The sequence below is a fragment of the Falco naumanni genome, chromosome 17 (assembly GCF_017639655.2).
Source record: "Falco naumanni isolate bFalNau1 chromosome 17, bFalNau1.pat, whole genome shotgun sequence".
In the NCBI taxonomy this organism is placed as follows: Eukaryota; Metazoa; Chordata; class Aves; order Falconiformes; family Falconidae; genus Falco; species Falco naumanni.
The window spans coordinates 5,568,479-5,589,813 of record NC_054070.1 but is presented as its reverse complement, the minus strand read 5'-3'; the positions used below and the strand labels follow the sequence as shown (position 1 = coordinate 5,589,813).

The window sequence follows — 21,335 nt, the reverse complement described above, 5'->3', positions numbered from 1 at the left end:
AGGATGCCCACAGTGGCTGTGGGTGCTTCCACAGCACATGGCCCCACCTGCATCCTGCAGCAGAGCCACATGCCACCACCCTGCACAGTCCTCGGTACACCAGGTTTCCAAGCACCAAGTTTAATGCCACTGTACCCCCTGGGATCAGGGAGCCTGGACCCTGGCGAGACTTACCCTTCCGAGGCAGTCAGTTAAATCAGGACACGTTATTCCAGGCCATCCTGTGCCTGATCTGCGCGAGACCAGACTAGGTGACTGCAATGGCACTTTCTGGCTTTAAAATCTGTGGCTTTCCGAGTTCACTTTATGCTGGATGCAAACCTGATGAAGCACCACGGGATGTGAGGACTGGTGGATAAATGCAGCGTGGAAGCAGATGGAGGCACACTCTGTGCTGCTGTAGCTCAGGATGGGAATACACATGTCCTTCTATTGATTTTCTGTCTAAAATGTTTCATCTGGAGTTCACAGCACTGGCTAAAATATATATCTATGTGCTCGCTAAAGAGGAGAAAATACAAATCACCTCTATGCAGCGCTGTGACTCACAGGCAGGGTAATAACCAGTCCTCTGTCTCCGAGATGAAAGTTTATTTGTAATCATATTAATAAGCAAACTGGAGACAAGCCTCTCCCAGCCTTAATGAAATGTCCATTGACTCCAGGCCTGACCCTGGATTCAGCGTCCATCCGCCTGGCTCAGCCCTGCTGCTCCCCACAGCCTGCCAGGCTCCCCAGCACCTGCTTTTTCCAGCTACAGGGTGAGGATAATCCAGGTCTGAAGCATCATCATGTATAAAACAACCAATAAGGCATTTTTTTTCACAAATGCCCTGGAGATCTCGTGTGAGCAGTAGTGCAGACAAGCTCAGCGTGACTAAGGACCCAGACCTGCTGACCCTTGGCTTTCCTTCAGCACGGCATGGGAACAGCGAAGGAGAAAGCCGGTGACATTCGGTGCAGCAGAGGTGCCGCCTGCGGGCTGCGGAGCCGTGGATGCAGTGAGGCAGGTCTCTGCTCCTCCCTCGGGAGAGGCAGCTCTGCAGAGCTGTCATCGATTTCTGCCTGAGCTTCGCATGCTGGCCTGTCTTCCAAAACGCTTGGGGAAAAGGCAGCAAAAATGAACAGGGCGGTAGATGCTCCTGTAGCTCGAGGATGGGTTGGCTTGGCTGGTCTCTGGTGGGGTGGTCTCCTCCCTCGGTGAGCACAGCACGGGGACAATCCGGGTGAGGATGGCAGCTCGGTGCATCGGGCTCTTGGTGCCGCTCCTGCCCTCAGTGCTTGCTCTGGGCTGACCTCTCCGAGGTGATTCCTGACGGTCCCTTCAGGTCGCTTCCTTCAGCGTGGGGTTTGCTGGGGGCAGCCCGACGGCTGCTGCCTGAGCGGTGCTGGCACGATGCTCTCACACACCCGGCATCCTGCCGTCCTCTCGCTTATCGCAAAAGGCAAAGGGGAGGTGCAGTGTCAGTAGGCAGCGGGTCTGGGGGTGCCACCCCATCCTGCAAAGTGATTAAAGGCACAGGCAAACAGGGAGACGGTGGCGAAGCCGCTGCTCTGCCTCCCCCCACGCTCTGGGGCTGTTTGGGGTTTTCTCCTCCAGATGAGAAATTTATCCAAAGGCCTGTGGGAACCATCAGCAGAAGTACAAGAAACCAAACTTTCATTTAAACCCTAAAGCTTCGCTTTTATGATCATTATTATTTTAAACTCCCTTAGCTTTTCCTGCGTTCATTTCCATCCAGAATAACGAGGGCCATATTAGCAGAAGGTGATTTAATTGCAGGAACTCTCACAAAGCAAGGAGTCTCGTTTTCTTTAATCCGGAGCGTTAGCAATTCCCCACGTGCTTATGTTCATTTTAAGAATCAATAAAGCACAAACATGTCTAATTACCCTAAAATATTTTGCAAAATCAGAAGTCAGATTAGATTTTGCTTAAGCATCAAATAGAAATTTTAATGTCGGCCAGAATCAATATGTTACCCACGGGTCCTAAGATTTTCACTTACATGCTTGATCATACATTATAATGAAGGTTTGTAATAACACTAAAATCTTCTTGAACGCGTTTTCTGTATAATTTACTTTTTTTCCCCCCACACTCTGTACCACAGAGATTCAAAAATAATTACTCAGAAAAATAATGCACAGCTGCTTTTCTTGTCCTGTATTCTGAATTTACTTGCTGATGAACATCAGCCTGAAATATTTTGACTATTTAATTAAGGTCTTACTAAAAATACTTTAGCTGCATTGTAATTCTTCCAAAAAGGGGTAGGGCTGCACGGCTGTCCTTTCCGTTCTGTGCAGCGAGTGAAGCTGGGCAGGAATTATCTTCCTCCGTCCTTGAAAATCACATCAGCTGACATCAGCTTCCAGCCAACACCGTATTTCTCTAAGACCCCCCGGTGGTGCTGCTTTGCGCGCTGGTGCCCTGGCGGGTGGCCGCGGGGCACAGTCTGTGCCGAGGGGGGAGGGCCGGGGCTGGCCGGGGCTGGGGGTGATGATGGGGGTGAGGGCGGCTCTGCCGAGCTGCTTCCTGATGCTGATTGTGCCCTGAATTCATACAGAATTCTCTTTTTCCACACTTCTCCTGCCCGCTCTTCCCCCAGGATGAACGGTGTTGTGGGTGGGCGAGGAAGCAGCTGAGGATGGTCTCTGGACAGAGCAAGCCCTGTGTCCTCGGTGTTTTGCCTTTTCCCAAGGATGGTCTCCACGGCCCTTCTCCATCCCTTGCCCCGGACACCACCGGTAAGAAGGACACAGAGACATTTTGGGCAAAGCTGCGGTGCCAGGGGTTGGCTGCAAACAGATGAACTGAAGTTTGCCAACACCAGCCATTACCCTAATTACCCCAAGTGCCTTGGCGGCTGTGATGGGATTTCTCCTGCTCCCTTTGCTTCTGTTTCCCACACAAATGAAGAAAGAGATTAAATCCCTGAGTCGGGCTCCTGAAAACCAGACGTTTTCTCAACATGGAGCCTGGCAGGCTCAGCACCCAGCCTTGCTGCCAGCAAGGGGCTTGGGGGCCGGCGGAGGATCCTGGGGAAGCACCAGCAGTCACTGTCTGCCCTCCCAGCTCCACTGGAAGCAAAGCCATGCCCCAGAGATGTGCCAAAGGTAGAAACAAGGAGGAAAAACCCAGGGAAAGATGTAAACAGAGTGGCTGGAGTGCAAAGATCAGGCAGGATCGATTCACCGTTGATTGAATGCTGTTCTCCAGTGGTGGCTCTGCCGTAGCTTAAGCCAGGAATCCTGCACAGGAGCAGGGTCTGCAAGCCCGCGCCCCTGCAGCATGGCAGAGGTTAGGTTTGCCAAGCGGGGAGCCAGCAGGAAAGCAGCAGCAGAAATGTGTGCACGGCGCAAATTAAAGCAGGTGGAAAAGCTCAGGAGAGCCATGTCGGCAGCTGTGGGCAGCAGCCAGAGTCTCCTCCTCTGCCAGCAGAGATGCTGCCTGTCGGCACCAGAAGAACTTCCCAACGAGGGGGCTGTTGGCTCACTTTCTTGAACCTCCCATCCTTACTCTTCTCACGAATGCCCAGCTGCATGGGTGGGAAGCTTGGGTGCAAACCATCCAGCAGACCTGGGCACCTGTGTGAGCCGCCAGCCCCTCTGGAGATGAGCCGAGAGCTGGCCAAGGGTCTGATAGCTGGGGGAGCCAGGACCCCCATCCCACAGCAGCAGCTGGGGCTCAGAGGCTTGATCAGAGCAGCCCCTTCCCGGGAGGTTTCTTGGGATGAGACGGGGAGGACGCTGCCAAGTGTCCCAGTCTCGCAGCAGGGGGGGTCCCATGGGGGGTCCCACCCCACACAGGCAACAAAGGGGTCCCCCAGAATCTGCTCTGCGTGCTCAGGGAGATTCACCCGAATAATCAAGGTGGAAATTTCAAGCAGTTTGGCTAAATTTCTTTGAGCTTCCATTTAGATGGTGTTACTTGGAATTAAAGTAATTTTAAATTAAAGTTTTAAAAAAGTTCTAAAAAATCAAGTTAGTCCACCTTAATTCTAAACAAAAGTGTCTACAAAGGTATTTAATGCAATTTGACTAATCCATTTAAATGTTAATTCAGATTATTTTCCCGATACCCTTGTGCGCACAGGCCCTCATTAACTTCAGCAGAACTTGGCGATGGACCAAGCCCCGGAGAGGCCGTGCAGCCCGACCCGCAGGGCTGACTTAAGCAATGGAAGTCGTTTGCTGCCACCAGTGTTTAGCATTTATATTTGGCTGAGTTTGAGTTTATTTGTTCACCTGTTTCACAAGGCAAAGCAGCACAGTGAAACTCCCCACCTCAGAGCTGTGTCATACAGCGAGAAGGACCGAGCTGCTCCAAGGCACTCGCAGCAGCTTGCAGAGCACCCAGGTTTGCTGCTTCACCTTCTGCACACATCGCACCCAAGGGTGGCACCAGCCCCAAGGCATCCCCCTGCCCTGGGGTGTGCCCCAGGGGTGTGCCCCAGGGCTTGCACCAAAGAGCCCAGCACACAGGCTTGGGTCTGTGCTGAAAGGAGGGCTCCGAAGTCCTGCCCCCCCAAAGGACCAGGACGTGCCAGGGCTCTGGATACCCCCTACCACGGCAGGGAGTCAGCAGGACCCGCGGTGCAGAGGCGGTGGCTCTGCCCCTGCTGTCCCAGGGATAACCAGAGGGTTACCATCTGTGTCAGCTGAGCACCACAACTACTTAAAATAAATCCTGACTGCAATGCAGAATTGCAATATTTTCCCTTCTGTCTTAGAAAAGGGGTAGGATCAAGTAGCTACAGAGAGCGGTCTGCCAAGCGTGCAGCAGTAAGCTATTATTTCTTCCAATTAAAAACCATATTAACATTTGTAGAATATTGTCATTGAGTCTGTAACATTCTCTGCTAGATACGCTTTATGTGTGAATGAGAATGTAACAGTCCTTTGCAGACAGATGGAAAATCACTTTTCTTTCTCATCTACCCTGTTCAGAGATGTGGGAACAATAAAAGCTATAAGCCCCTTGGAAAACCCACCTTTGTAAATCCTATACATGCCACCGGTGGGTCCAAGCCCAGCTCTCCATGGAGTGTCCGTCCCCCAGCACAGAGGTGGAGGACGGAGGGGGCTTTCTCCCTAACCAGAAAATCCCTGCCAAGAGTTTTGCAGTCTGTGACCATAAGTCATATGTACATCTCTGTCCCTTAGCAGGAGAGGGACGTTTGTGCTCTCCCACGCGCGCCATTTGCTTCATCATCATGTCTAAAGATAAATTGCTGATGACCTTACTTAGGAAGCGATGAAACAGTGGCCCTGTCTGCATGAATCCCCATCTCGCCACGCACTTTCAGACCTGACCTGGCCTCAGAGCAGAGGCGGTTCCCCGGTGGTGGCAGGGAGGTCCAAGTGCCACCACCACATGTCCCTCCCAGCCAGGACAGCACCCAGTGCTGCCCAACGCATAGGCTGCTCCAGCTGAAATTTTGGCACCTCAGCTGAAGTGACCCAGCTGCGACTTTCATTACTGAAGCCCGAGGACGTGAGTCAGAGGGAACTCAGCAGGCATCGCGTTTTTCACGGACCAGGCACCAGGTGAGGGCACAGGCTGCCCACGGGGGAGATGCTGGCTCCCCGCAGGGCTCTGCCCACCACAGCCCCTGTGAGGCACGCAGCACCCGAGCCTGTCCCACCCCACCGTACGGCTACAGCTCCCTTACGCAGGGAGAACACTGCTGAAGGCGTGTAAGAGCTCATTGCCTTTGCAACCTGCGTATTTTTTTCCCTTGAACGCTCTGCTTGCTTCTGTGTGACATTAATCAGAGGACCATATGGCTCTGCTCAGTGGCTGCAATCCCTTTGGTGTCCCTCTATACGGCATGTGACATAAGAATACTAATTATTTAAATTTGATAAACTTGTTAATAAAGGACCAGTAAATTTAGTTGTGCTTGATTTAACCCTTCCTTAGATATTTTTCTTCAAGGAAGCTGAGCATGACCAAGGGGGAGAGGAGCCTCCCTGCTCCGCCAGCTGGTTTCAATGGCCAAAGGAGAAGCTGGGGCTGGAGAAGAGGTAGGATTTTAAAATATTCCTGTACTTTGGCTAAGTGTGCGAGGGCTGTCCCAGGCCTGACAGCAATCCCTCTTGGCCGGCTCTACAAAAGGGAATGCAAGGTGTCTGAAGTGGCACAGGTCTGTCCCCCCCCAGAAGGACAATGGTTGTGTTGGGCATGGAGGAGCGTCCTGGTGCTCACCCCCTGCCTGCTTCCACTTGCAGAACCCCAAGAGGAGGAGACAGACGTGCAGAGGAGCCTTTGCTGCTGCCAGCACCCCAAGCAGGAGGGCTGCAGCCCAGCCCGCCGGTGGCCATGCTCGGTGGCAGCCGCACCGACACCACCGAGGGGCAATGCCAGCCCAGCGCGGGGCTCCCTTTGCTGCCAGGAATTTGCACAGGTGAGAAGGGGGGACGGGCAGCCCCAGGCACTTGATTGCAATGGGGGAATGAGAGCTGCTGCCCTGCCGTGCGAGGCCTCGGCTGTTGCGGACAGTGCAGCTCCAGCTGTGGGTCTCGGTGCCTGAGCTCTGCTCACCCGTGCTGCAGCGGCTCAGCCTGCCCACCCTCCCTGGGGGCTCAGCCTGCCCACCCTCCCTAGCAGAGCTGGGGGGCTCAGCCTGCCCACCCTCCCTAGCAGAGCTGGGGGCTCAGCCTGCCCACCCTCCCTAGCAGAGCTGGGGGGCTCAGCCTGCCCACCCTCCCTAGCAGAGCTGGGGGCTCAGCCTGCCCACCCTCCCTAGCAGAGCTGGGGGCTCAGCCTGCCCACCCTCCCTAGCAGAGCTGGGGGCTCAGCCTGCCCACCCTCCCTGGGGGCTCAGCCTGTTTCTCCCCCTTGCAGCTCTCCCTCTCCCGGGAGGCTGGGTCACGTTGAGGTTAGTTACAGTGAAGCCACCCAACTGTGCCACTCTGAGGGGGACCAGACTGTGGCTACAAGTGCTGTGAATGGTTCACTGGAAATGGTTCGGGGAGGGTAGGGGGGAAATGCCAATTTATTTCTTTCATTGTGGTTGGAAGAAGCTGGCACTGCCTGCCCTGATCCTGTGAACCCATCCATCACTGCCATTCAGTCTGAAGTTTTCTGAGCATCACTGAGAATGAACTCGCAATATGTTTTCTCCGAACAGTGCAAATGAGCCTGACAAATGGGACTCGTCACAGACTTTTCCTTCAAGGTGCTTAATTAATATTATCAAGTCTATGGGTGGGAGTCAGATTTGTCCCTGCTGATGCCGGGGTGTGGGAAGGCTGTGATTCACACCTCCTCAGCTTTTGCTCTATATAAGTTTGGTGCAGCCTGGCTATCACCAAATGAGTTGTAACCAACGATTCCAGCCTAATGCACAAACCCATGAACTTCGAGGGCTAAAGCTGTAGTCACGAGTGTTTTCTGTCATCACCCTCAATATCATTCCCAGAAAAAAATGGAAGCGGTCACATCAAGAGAGCCTTTGCCTCTCTGTCCTTGGACTTGCCAAGCCCTTACAGCTTAAGAGATAACTAAATGTTGCGCTGGTTTTCTGTAAAGTGTAAATGACCCTCATTTCCACAACCTCCTTCCTCTTAATTGCTTCATTCTTTTCCAACCTCTCAGCCTGTTAAACCCAATGGGTTTGCTCTGTACATCACAAGCTGTTCCTGTTCTTGAAAAGATACAGTTAAATGTCTTCTGCTGCTTTTGTATTGGAAATTTATGCAAAATTTATAAACAAAAAAGTCCAGAGCAGAAATCTCACTTTTTTCTTCTAAAAATATTCAGAACAGGACTTGTGGAACATCAGGAATAATGATTTAATCCAGCTAGATTTCAACAGCAAGGAGAAAAAAAGAACCTCTTGAGAACGGCATATTGAGAAATGACTACATTAAATATAAAAAAGAGTGTGTAAAACTTCCTAACTTATTAAATTTCCTGCCACAGATCTATTAAACGGGATGTAATGAAGCCACTGAATCCTCACAACTTCCTTGCAAAGCCCTCCTCTCAAATGAAGCCACCGGGAAGGTGTCCGCTGCTGTCCCCGTGTCCCCATGGTGGCTGGGGCTGGTGGCCGGAGGAGGGTGAGGACCGGGTGAGTTTCCAAGCAGGGATGCAGGCAGCAGGTAAAGGTGACCCACACACAGGGTATCGCTGTGAAGCCACCCCGGCCAGCCACGGAGCAGCTACGCTGCCCTGAGGGGAGACACGCGGGACGCTGCTCAAACGGACGAGGAATGCGCTTAGACGCCAGCTCCGCTTTTGGGCCAGCACACAGGACTGGGCCAGCACACAGGGCTGGGCCAGCACACAGGACTGGGCCAGCACACAGGACTGGGCCAGCACACCAGCTCACCAGGGAGCAATGAGCCTCCTCCACGGTGCTGCTGCCAGCGTTAAGGCACTGACTGCCCCGCTGTCACGGCGGGGCTTTGGCGCAAGGTGTCAATACCCACTCTGCGGAGTGAGGGCTCCAGCCTCTGTGACCCCAGCATCTCCTCTCCCCGCACCGAACCCCACCTGCTTCTCCAGCCCCTGAAGCTCTTTGCAGTGTTCAGGGTTTCTTGCTACAGGCTGCGTTTCAGCAAAGGATGCCTTGGCATCAGTCAGAGCCCCTTACCAATGTCCGTGACACCAGATTAACTTATGGCAGAGAAGGGGAGCCCAACTAGTGATATCATTCCAACCAAGAGGAAAGCCTGGAAAACTGGAGCACTAGGAAAACTTATTAATCTGCTTTGGTTTGGTTTTTAAATTTTCTTGGCTTTTTACAGTCTTTGTGGTGATTAGTACGTATTTCTGAACCCGACCAGGCTGTGCCGCACCACACATCCCTAGAAACACTCTGCTGGCACCTTGGTGTTAGTTATCGGTAAGAAATGTGCAGGGACATCGCTCCTTGATGCTCTGGGCTTCACTGCAAGGACCCCCAGGAGAGAGTTTCCCGGGAAGAGGCTGCAAGGGCCAGGCTGGGAGCTGAAACCAAATGCCTCCAGAGCTGGAGCATCACCGGGGAGCCGGGCCAAGAGCCGTCCTGTGCAGTGCAGCCCCCGCCGCTGTTTGCCATCCTTCTGCAGAGCAGGCTGCCTTGTCAACATTCCTGGCAGGTGCCGGGTTATTTATAGCCAGTTCGTTTTCATTTTCCTCATAGCAGGGATGAGATCCGACACAGAGATTTCACTCCTGGGGGAATCTGTCTCATTTCCACCACGGGAGAGCTCAGCACCTCCTGCAAATGAATGACTTACTGAGACATGAACCCACAGAAGCGGCACAGGGACACGCTTCTTATCGAGGATTCATGTCATTTCAGTGCCTGCTACTCCTCCCTGGTTTGTGCTGCTGTGCACACAGCGTTCCAGCTGTGCCAGATGTGGTGGTGGCACAGCTACTCTCGTCCCTTCAACCACTCGGGATGTGCTGCTGCCAGACGCTGACCAAATGTGTTGCTCTGTGAGCATCTTGCATGCCCACCCAGAAAATGGCTCGGTGAGGATTTGGGGGTTGTTTTCATGGTTTTAGTGGCTCCCATGAGGCAACCCAGACTGGGGCACCGAGCGCCTCAAGCCATCTGGCTTCCGGGCAGATTTGCTGCCCTGGCCCAAGCATTGCTCAAAGCCAGGCACTGGTGCAGGGGCAGGCAGCCAGTGAAGGAAAGAAGCTTTCAGCTGCCCCTGCTTCCCTCTACCACAGAGCCCTACGTGTGCCTCACAGGGGTTTGCTTCCCTCATCCTTTGGCCGGGGCACAAAGACTCTGAAGTCCAGCAAAGTGAAATGGCAGGTATGTTTGTCCCAGCTGCAAGGGAATGTAATGGAAAAGTTCAGTTGGAAGAGACCTACAAGGATCATCTAACCCAGCTGCCTGGCAGTGCTAGGTGATGCTAAGGTGATGCTCTTAGAAACGTGACCCAGACCAGCCGTGCTCCAGCACTGCAAAGTGATGCTTTTTAAGAAGGAACCCGTGTTTCTGCTGCCTGGCCCTTGCTGGCACTGGGTGGCACTTGGCACCGGTGTGAAAGGCAACACGCCAGGTGAGGACGGCGAGTGGGAGCTGCCAGCTCAGCAGTGAGGTGATGGCTGTCTCTGGCCACAGAGATGTCCTTGAGGCCGTTCCTCCCTGTTAGCAAGAAAAGAGCAGAAAAAAACCTCGCACCAACACAAACCATGTTTAAAACTAGGACTTCTTTAAAGACAAAGATCCACTGTGCACTTGCAATTTATGAATTGCTGTTTATATCTAATGTTACCTTAAGTGCTCTATCTGCTCTATTTAGTTCACACGACGACTGGAAGATGCCCCACAACAGCAGCACCCAATTCAAACCCACAGCGTTTCCAGGACCGCACACGCACTCCCACGGCACGTGCTCACTGGGAGCTGGGCACAAACCCGGCAGCACGAAGCCAGGCCCCCAAACCTGGGTGCCCCCATGCCCTGTGCATGGTGGTGCCACGAGAGGGTCGGTGCCACGGGCACACCAAAATACTCTCCAGCATAAATCACCTGCGGGGATGATTTCTCTGCCACTCACTAGGCAGAGTTGGTGCTGCCCAAGCCCTGGGGGGGCACAGTGCCCTGCACCCTCACCAGTACCTCAGTCATTCAGCTCCTCTACAATTACTATTAATGTGTTAATTAAAATGCATTATTTACCTAAAATATAGCAGTAATGGCTTATTAATTATATATAATGTCTCTCAATGGCTAATTACTTTATACCGTGTCCAAAGTGGTGAAGGTGTTTTTCAAATATTAAAAGTCTGATTCCTGATTTTATCCCAGTGACCTTGGAGGTTTTGAAAGTCTAATGCCAATATAGGTAAAACATGCAGAAATAGGAGTGGGGCTCCAGAAAAGCGAGTTAAATCCTTTGTAACTAGAAGACTCTGCAAAATGAAATGCCAGTGATCAATTAGGTACGCTTTGAAATGTTGCAATTTTGCAACATCAGAGAGAGGTGAAGCCCCACAGTCCCCATCTGCCTTCCCTGCCTCTGACCCCCAAGTGATCATGACCAAAAAACGCATGCCATGGGCCCGATCCTGCCCAGACTCTGTGCAGGCAGATGCCCGGGCACGGGCAGAGCTGGCTGCAGGAACCATGGCTGTGTCAGGCACCAGCACAGCCCAGTGTGTCTTATGTAGACCAGTGGTCACAGGCTTGTGCCCTGCTGAAGGTGTCACCTTCCCGCAGCCACTCAAGGGATGTCTTGAGCAGAGACCCTCAGACTTGAGCGATCTTCATCTGGAACCTGAGCAGTGCCATGAACAGATCCCGCCTGGGAAGTACAGGAGGATTTGGGAGTTGCAGGATTTTTTTCCTTTACAGCAGAGTATAACTCGAGGCCAGTTTTTATACACGAGAAGATTCAGACAGGCACCTAATGGAGTTTTCAGCACTGCCTGACTCACATTGATTTCATGCCTATCTACACCTTTCAGGGCTTAAACACACAGAAGAGTCTGGCCGGAGGATCTCTGTTGCAGCATATTTTGGCAGGACTTTCACTCAAGATGTCGGGCCAAATCCTCAGCTAACATAAATCACTGACACAAGTGGAACTATGCTGATTTGCACCAGTCACAGACTTTAAATTAAAATTTAATTGAAAACTTAAGCTGTCATTAATTTTCAATGAATGGCTTTTGCAAGAATGCAGCCAGATCTCCACCAGTTCAGTCTCCTGTGTGGCCGCCTCTAACAAAGGAATAAAGAAATGCTTATTACAGCAGCCATGTCTGATGTATTCTGATCCTCTTTCTTTACCTTTCCCTTCAGTACTGTCTGCCAGCACAGACTGTGTGATCCTTTTTATCAGGAGATCAGTTATTTCCATGCAAATCTCATTAGTTATCGTCACCCTCTCCTCCAGTGTAATTGACTTTCTGGGACTTTGGCTATATCATGGCTTCCCCAGCTCCGGCTTCTATTATGTTGCATCTTCTATTAAGTGTTGCCCTAGAAATGAAAGTAAAAAGCAAGAATTTACAAGATAGGGTGTGTGTATGTCTGCATGCGTGCATATGCCTGTATATGCAGGGACATACACACAAATATTTATGTATATACCAGTATATTTGCTTTACCAGTATAACAAACTGGTTTTGACCATGGACAAGGGATTCCCACATACTGCTTGTAGCATGTAAATATTTCACTTGGATTTCTTTTGGAAATAGCTTGCAGTTCAGAAGAAATCCCATCTACAAGTAACATAACAGCCACACCTGCTTGTCAGGATGACTCACCGTGTAAATCAGGTTATGTGTCTGGGACTCACAGTATCAGCACAAGGTACTTTTCTTCCATAGATATAGGATTGCCCGACTTTTAAAATAAAAAGCAATCACACCATATAAGATACCCCACACCAAACAATGGCAGAATATGGAGGATCATTATTAATTGGTTTTGATTTAAACCAGCTGCCAAGCATGAGGGGAGGGCTGAGGGCTTCAGTGCCAGCAGCAGCACCTGGGGAGCAGGGGCTGGTCTTGGGAGCAGTGGAGCTTGGCTGGACTCTAAGCTGATTTGGCCAGCAAAAAAGTAAGTTCAAAAGCTTTTAAAGAAAGATTTATGTTGAATCTTTATCTGTGCTGAAAGTATGAAGAAACTTTACTGTGGTTCTTAAGTCTTAGAAAATTGTTTCATCTGTGTCTATGCCTCTTCTGCATTTCTGGGCTAAGAATATGTTAGGGAGCCGGTTTGCTAGCAGGAGCGTTCATGGAAACAGATTATTTTATGAGCAAGGATGATCTGCAAGCGGTTGCACATGTTGGTAACTTCACCCAGTCTCACAGAATTACTCTTCTGAGTAATTTACTTGCATAAATAAGAAAATGCAGTTGTAAGGGATAAGCTCATCCCAAAGAGAAAAGGCATGTGTTGCAAAATAGTACTGGTTCCAAAGTAAAGCTTGAAGAGTGAGCAGTTAAGTAACGGCATACAAGTTATGGAAAAGGCTCAGACCTTGAGATATTTTTTTTTTAAAAAAGCGTTAGAGGGAAGCACTGGCCGCTGGCAGGCAGCCTCTGAAGAGAAAACTTCAGGATTCAGGTTATCTGCTGCCAGCCACCCCTGCTCCACTCGGCAGCACCACCCTCCCAGCAGCATCCCAGTTCCTGGTACCCAGCTCCTGCCACCCCGCTGCAGCAAAGCTATCTGGAGCATGAAGTACCAGGGAGTGTAGAATGATTGATGTAATGAGTGATCTAATTTCCTGATCGGTTAATCCCAAATTAAAATCCTTGTGGTAAGATTTAGGTCTTTGCGTAGCATGAAGCCGTAGCTTAAAGAAGGGCCCTTCTTATAATGAAGTGACTCCCATTAGCGGGGGACGGCAGCGCGCAGTATCCCTCATTAAGCAGTACCACTGCTCCTGCAAATGAAGAAAAATCCTTTAGACAGGGTGTAATCGGGCATGGAGAGGAGACGCACAGCAAAGGCGCCAAAGTTAACATGACTTCAGAGAGATACAATCCCATGCAGCAGCAGCAGCGGTGCACTGAAACTGTGCTGATGAGGCTTTAAAATAACACAGAGATAAATTCATGCTGAAATTTTCATAGATGGGAAGTATGTCTCACCCCCAAAGCCTGTGTAGGACTAACTTAATGTTAGTATAAGCTTCAGAGAAAGATAGATGTTGGGAGGCAGAGGTCACGGGGAAGAGCTCGGAGATACAAACTGTGAGGATAATTGAAGGAGGAGGAGGGGAAGCCAACAGCCGGCTCCAATGTGATGCTGTGGGAACAGGAGGTGTTTGCACTGGTCCTGCTGAGGTGGGCTGGGTGGATGGAGGGGAGGAATTGGCAGGGATGTCCCCAGCCCGCTAACGGGAGGGCCTTAGGATTCGAGGGATATGGGGAAACGAGGTTCCCCTATTTTATCAGCTTGTAAAATGTGCTGAATTGTTTAGTTATCAATGTGTTGGTTTCTCTGGAATGGCTTTCCAACAGCTGCATTTACAAACAGCAGGCCTGGTCTCTGTTGTACGGTTTTGTTAGGTGTTGGCCCAGGAAGGCAGATTTTCAAGATGCTCTAGAGATGGTGCAGTGGTGGGGAGCCAGAGGAGGGGCTGTGGTTAGCAGGCAGCCAGCAACACCCTGTTAGAGGGTCATTGTCCGCTGAGAGCCCAGCCTAAACCCGTCCTGTGTGCTGGTCCGGTGAAGTTTTCCAATGTGCAATGTGTGAGAGGGACCCTCTGCACCAGCAGCTGCCCGTGGGGTGCTCTGGCGGTGGGTGAGATGGGGAGGCTTTTCCAGCGGGTTTGTTTTCAATTCCACCCTCAGCCGTTTAAAGCTATCAAGCAAACAAATGAGCAACTGCAGCCAAGTATTAATTCTGCAGCTTAGCTGTGAACTTCAGACACTTGTCTTGTGACTTCCACTAGGAAAATGCCGGAGGGAGAGTAACCTTTTGCAAGCGTGGGTTGTCTCAAAACATGACTCCGCTTCCTCTATTACCCTTCAGGCGTGTCCTGCAGCACGGTACCTGCTGCTTTCCATCACCTGGGGCTGGACTGCTCTGGGTGAGGAGCTGCTCAGCAGATCCTGGCAATGGGGCCCAAAGGTGGCCTCAGACACTGAATCTAATTGTTCGTAAAAGGGGGTTTCTGTCAACAACATGAGTGGTGTGGTTTGGGGGATGAAGGTGCAGTCGCAGCAGCCACTGGCGTTGCCTCTGCCCTGGACTTTGCCAGGGGAGATGGGGCATCCCAAGGGCTTGGGGAGATAACGCAAAAGTTCTGGATAATTAGAAAGTGTGTGAGAATTGAAAATTACACTAGGGCAACCTCTCTGCTTGTTCTCTTTAATATTATAATTGCTTGAAGTGAATCATTTATAATGAGACTTCTCCTGTTGCCGAATTTTAGGTATCTTTGACGAAATTTGCTGTAGATTGTGCCTGGGCTGCTGTAGTGGTGTGTTCATTTCCAGCAGGAATGGCTTGTCTAATTGTACGGTGATTTGAATCTCACCCTTCCCCGCACAGACATCTCTCTCTCTCTTTGTCTTCCCTCCTGTTCCCACACCCCTTTGTCCTCATCTGCTCCCAAGCTCTGCTTGTCCCTGGCCAAGTGCTCCTTTCTCGACTGCTCATCAGAAACACCCATTTGAGATGTTCTGCTCTCCAGTACATCACAGTGATTTTTTTTCTAAAGGCTTCTGTGTGTGATGTTTACTGCTCTTAGCATAGAGGAGGCATCGTGGCCTAGCTGATAGACTGAGGGGTTCAGCTCTGGGCCCTGGAGGTCCCTTCTTGGCCTTTCAGAACAGGTTTGTTACAAGCAAGGTCTGTAATAAGTTCAAACTCACTCTGGCTGTGTCTATACCTGGGAAATGTGGAAATGCAGAAAATCAGCACAGCCTGCAGGCTTTGTTTCCTTGATGAGGGGAAGTGTCTGCAGGCAGGTGCTTCTCTCTGGCTTGCCCTGCACCCGGTGTCAGTGGGGCTGAGCCACCAGGGACTGTGTCACCTTGATTCATACTAAATGCAGAGTAATCAAACATGATAATGGCCTTAGAAAGTGCCGTGTCACGTATTGCTTAAAACACATTTCCTTTGGATTCACTTTCACGCACTGACAAGATCGGGTCATTGAACTGGCCGCGGCAGTTTGCAGCCAGGAGGTGCCGTGCATGGCCAGCTCCTTCCAGGCTGCTCCGCTTCTCCCTCAGCGGCAGCACCAACTCCAGGTCCGCAGCCACCGGCCCTGGGGGCACGAAGCCCCAGTCGCTGCCCGCTGCGGCCGCCCGAGTGCTCCTGCCTTCCCGCTCACGCTGCCTCCGCCAGGCAATCTGTTTTCTGCTGGTGCCCACTCCAGAAGGCAGCTTGAGGATCTTCATCATCAGAGACAAACTCTGTGCTGAAGTACATCAGAGAGAGATAAAATGCCGTTGTCTCTCCCTTTGATCATCTTAAAGGGACTGAACTCTATTTATAAACTGTCACTCACTTCCCTGTGCTGCTTGAGAAATTCTGATGAAATGCCTGGAGATGCTACCAGAGGGATGATGAATGTGGGATGCCAATGGCTTGGCTGCTTTTAATGCAGGGATGAATTAGGACCTAGTAAATGAATGCCTATTTCTAAAGTAAAAGAAGAGAAGAATAGGGAATGGGGAAACATCTGCATGCTCTGCAGAGTGCTATGAGCATCAGCTACTGGTGTTCAGGGCAGCCTGGGAGCTTGGTCTGGACCAGCAGTTCCTTGCACGGCTGCTGTGTGCGAGAAGTCACTTCACACCGTAAGAACTTCAGGGCAAGGACAGGCTCTAAGACATCACATTACATAGACAAGAGAGTCGGGATCCCAGCTAACAACCTCCCAAGAGCAGAGAGGGAATGTGGGGCAGAGGCAGGTACAGATCACAGCGTTTCAGAGTCTGTGCAGCTTCCTAAGACGTCGCTGTCCTCCGTTCTCCTTCTGGTGATCTGCTGTACACAAGCTCAGCCCGAAAGCCCTCTGTGCCACGGTGTTCAGGCTTTCTTCTCCCCTCTGATTCACGGAGGCATTTCAGCTGTATTTCTAGGCATTTGACTGTCAGGTTTAATAAACAGATTAAACAAACAGGCATGTGCCAACCACCCTTAAAGCCTCTCGCTTGCTCAAACAGTTAGCAGATTTGAATATTGGGTGATGAATTCAAGTGAAGCGTTTCCGCTGATGTATTGCGCACGGTGCCCGTGCTGTAGCTCAGCTGGAGGAGGAGGCGCAGCGCAGGGGATGTGAGGGCTCCTGCAGCCGTCACCGGTGCTCTCGGATGTTTTGCCCTTTGCGGGCAGATCGTGCAGCTCAGTTCCTCCGTCTCATCGGCTGCAATCTATAATACTGATCTGCAGGGACCCCCAGTGATGGAGCCCCATCCTCCACAAAGACTCGGACTGGTTTTACTGGTGTGTGGGAGGCTGTGGGAAACACTGTGCCCCCGTTACAGCTCCACTGCATGCCTCTCTGAGGTGAGGGTTGGTATTTGGGGAAGGGATTTGGGGTCATAGTTGAAGCTAGCAGGGAATCAGTATTCCAGGATTCTGTATAAATAGCTCAGGGATTTCACCCGAAGGTGGTGAAGCCCATGTAGTTCATTCTGCATGAGCTATTTAAAAGGCAGCAAACACGAGTCCTGTGAGATCGAGATGGGTGGTCGAGTCCACTGGCAAAGTGGACTGAGGAGGGAGGTGACTGGGAGAAGTGGGTCAGGGTGGGGTAAGATCCCATCTGCTCTAACACGGAACTTAACGTGCCATCTCCCCATGAGGGTTGCAGCTTGTTTACTTTTCAATAGAAACAAGCCTTAAATTTCATGTTTATCTTTTGCAGTACATTCATAAATTGTAATCTGAGATTTCCTCTGAATAATTTATAGAAAGCACAAATTGCATTAAGCAGTAATCACCTATGTGCTAGGAAATGGCATAAGGAACAGGATACTGAGTTTAACCAAGGCCACGGTTACAGAAGCTGCATTTCAGAGCCCACCGGAGCCTTCCTGGGTGCTGTAAACATGGATCTCTGGCCAAAGGCAAGTTATCACTCCTGACGTGCCAGTGAAAGGTGGACAAAAGCTCCTGGAATTCAATTTGCCTGGAGATTTAATTTGGTAAAACAAGTGACCAAAACCACAAGTACATAAGTTGTGATGCTCTCGGAGCACTGCTTGCTTGGGAGTCTCTCTTTAGCTCTGTCAGGAGCAGAGTAGTTTGCAATAACCCACCCAGCAATACGAACAATAACAGCTCTCCTGGGTTTATTTGATGGCTCCTAAACTCTCAGTCCTTACACCCCTCTCCTACTGCTTGTAGTGTGGCTGATGCTAAAGCATCTCCCAATCCCCTGCTGCCCCACAGCCTGTTCGGTGTCACGTACAGGTTGTCACTGCCCACCGTGGACTGGTGAGGTGGCACACGAAGCCCTGTGCAGCTGGAGGCTGTGGGGAAGGGTCTGTCCCATTGCCTGCGGCCACACGCTGCAACATTTGCTCGGCATCTCGGGAAAGCCCATGGAGCAGCGAGGGGATGGGCTGGGGGTGATGGCTGTGCGCTGCTTTGCGAAATATTTGACTCTGCTCTGACTTATCCTGCTGTCAGCCCTTTGAGGGGAGGCAGCGTTCCTTCCTCCCCCGGGGCAGGCACTGCTGGTGTGCTGGGATGGTGATTTCTTGCTCTGCCCCATCCTGCCACGTACAGCACAGTGAGCACCCAGCAGAGCATCCTGGCTTCTACAAACTGCCTTCACCACTTCCAAAGCAGGCTTCAAGCCCCAGCCTGTTCAGTATGCTTCTCTTGTGTGAACCCATTTATAGGCAAAATTACACTATCCCAGAGTGCAGCTGCAATAACTTTTCTAGCATTTCCTTGGGAGCCACATTTACTTAGCAAGCTTAGAAAATACCCTGTCAGGCTGAGCTAGAAGTGCAGCTTTTCCTTCAGACCGAAGATTTCAGCAGTCCTCAGAACAAACATGAAGAAACCCAAATCCAACGGCTTTCAGGCTAAAGTCCATTCTGTGTTTCTCATTGCCTCAGCACAGTCTGGTTATTCACTGCAGCTTGTCAGGAGCAGCAGTGGTGTGGATGGATTGTACCGTGCGGTCAAGGGCACCGGTTTCCAGCTTGAAACCAGTGTTAAATTGGAAAAGATTTTCCTAATTCAATAATTTTAGGCAGAGGTTGATTAAACAGTCTGGAGAGACAAAGAAAAACAGCAAACAAAATAGGCAGGGATTAGGGCATTTATTTATTTATTTATATTCCTTCTGCTCTGAGAGGTGGTCAGCTGTTCTTTAACAAGCCCTAGCAGATGTGTCCAGCTAATTCCTAAAAGCCTGCACTGGATCCCACAGCTCCCCAGCACGTCAGTCCCTGTGTAGTGAAGGGACGAGGTGCCAGAGGGCTCGCACTGGCCATGAAAGCTGCAGGGCTGGCAGAGGGACCCCTACCCCCCCCCCCCCCCCCAGCCCAGCGCAGCCATTGCCCAGGCGCAGAGATGCTGCCAGTCAATGCTCGTTAGCAAGGAGATTGTTATTGCCCTCTCGACGCCAAATTCTTGCCCAAACAATCCAGTTATATTTAAATTGCTTTAAAACCATTAGGGATAATCAATTCACATTAAAGATCTGCAATTCTCAGCAATCAATTTGCTTGTCTGTCTGCAAAGTTTTCCTGGTTTGAGGAAGTTTCCCTTAGCCGGCGGGTGATTCATTAGGTGAAAAGGGTTGGGGTCATTGGTCCCGGGTCAGGGGCTCCTCACCTGCTGGGTGAGCCCTGGGGAGCTGCCAGAGGGTGGGTGATGGCGGTGACCGCTGCTTGGCCAAAAAGAGAGGAAAAAAAAAAACCAGGGGAGGATGGCAGTCGGAGGAGAAGCTGTTGTTCTCTGTATGTTTGCAAGAGGAAAAGCGGGGAGAACTGATTTATCCATCCAGCAGGTAGGGATATGAGGAAAAAAATTCAAATTGATCAAAAATTTAAATATTCATAGGACATTATTCATTAAGATTCATCTTGCCAAGTGGGTGAAATGAGGCAAGGGAAGAAATTACCTTGCTTGAGAGTGTCAAAGTGATTATGTGATTAAATTGCAATTTATAATTTCTCCTTCAAAAATGTTACTCCTTGATTTGTGTTTCTGCCCCCTCTCTCTTTCTTGAAGTCTCCCATTATGTGTGTATTACCAGTAAATGCACAGGGCTTGTCTGACAGAGAAGCCTGCAGATGTTTCTGCGCGCACTTGTGCAGAGCCAGCAGCCCCGCTCCCGGCGCGTGTCCTCTGCCGACGCTTCCCGTGATTTGCTTTTCCTCGAGGTTCCGTGTGCATCTCCTGACCAGCCTCCCCCGCCCCCACAGATCCATGGCTCCCTTCACCCATTTCACGCGCTCTCGTCCCTGCAGCTGTGGGACGGAACAAGCCCTCAGTTCTCAGACCGTAGCACAGCATAATCCATCCTCACGCTGGGGATTTGGTGCAGAAACCCGGTGGCTTGGTGCTTGCTTCTGTAATCCACGCCCGTGGCGGGGGGGCTGCAGCTCAGCCCCTTCCACATGCACAAACCTTGCTCCTTCGGCACAGGCCAGACATGCTCAGCACAGGCAGCAAAAGCAGGGAAAAAACTTGTTCTAATATTTCATTCTCGTCTAAAGAACTCAGCCTCTTGTTGTTGTGCCTAATCTAGAAAGGAGAGCTATTTCTTTTTTGCTGCCCAATAAAGATTTAGTGGCGTGTGTTGGCTGTTTGAAAAAATACAATATTAATTCATGGCTCGTTTATGAACAGCACAAGGCTTGCACAGGTTAATTAGTTGAGGCAGGCTTTTCTTCAAGTGAATGAGCAGGCACAGGGTTTATAGCTCTGTCACCCAGTTTATTTGTTCACTTTCTGTTTTATTTTAAAATACACTTACACAACAATAAATAAAATCAACCATGATGAGGCTTGTCTGCAGCAAACGTTTAAGCCCTGCCACAGTGGCAATCCACAGAACAGTTATCAGCCCCACAGGAGCTGGTGTCTCCTGAGCGGTGGGAGAGATGCCTGGGGGGATGGGAGCTGTGCCCAGCGGCAGCCGAGAAGGATGGGGAACGGGGGAATGGATGTGAGAAAGGAGTGGGCGGTGTGGGTTGCAGAGACACAGCAAAATACATGGGCTGCTGCTCGCAGGGAGAGAAACCCTCATCCCTGAGCCGCCTCTGCGGGCTCTGCCCAGCACGGCTGAGGCTGGTTAATCTGTGCTAACAGCCACCCTTCTCTGATCAAACATTATTAGTGGCTAGATGGGCCGCTTTGCTCGGAGGAGATGATAAAAGAGTTAACCTTGGCTATTAAGCCAAGCATCCAGCTCGTGATGAAATTAAACACTCCACCACTCATAGGGCAAACACCCGAGTGAGGGCTACAGCAGCACAGGGAAGGAGCTGCAGGGAGGAGGAGGTCGGAGGGGGTTGGAGGGGCTCAGCAAGCTTGATCCCCGTGGATGCTGCAGGGCTTGGAGTAGCTGTGTCCCTAAAAGAAACCGAGATGAGAAGGGGTATAAAATACCAAAAATATTTCCAATGAGATGTGAGGTTTCTGAAAGCCTGCAAATCTCACAGACAATGGCTGCTCCCAAATCAGCCACCACAGCAGAATACGTGTGGGCCAGACGTTGCCTTTCCTAGGCGTGGGGGTATGAGCCACCTCTGCAGCAGAGGCTGGGCCAGCGTGCAGGTTGTGTCAGACCAGGCACGGGGCGCAGCAGACCGCAGAAAGAGCAGAAGGCCCTGCTGTGGGCAGGCAGTGCTACACCTGCCTGCGGCAGAGCCCAGGGCAGCTGCCTGCTTGTGGGATGCCGACCCAGCCCTCGAAGGGGAA

At 51.0% G+C, this 21,335-nt stretch overlaps 1 long non-coding RNA gene across 1 annotated transcript in view; it reads left to right on the top strand.

Moving 5' to 3' along the window:
• The window catches only part of LOC121098716, a 99,558-nt gene extending 87,879 nt beyond the window's left edge, over nucleotides 1-11,679 (top strand). Inside the window, exons 2-5 of the long non-coding RNA XR_005831331.1 lie at nucleotides 2,613-2,751; nucleotides 5,930-6,033; nucleotides 6,238-6,413; nucleotides 7,934-11,679. This is a non-coding gene — a long non-coding RNA (uncharacterized LOC121098716). The remainder of the gene's footprint in view (nucleotides 1-2,612; nucleotides 2,752-5,929; nucleotides 6,034-6,237; nucleotides 6,414-7,933) is intronic.
• Nucleotides 11,680-21,335: the final 9,656 nt, after the last annotated feature.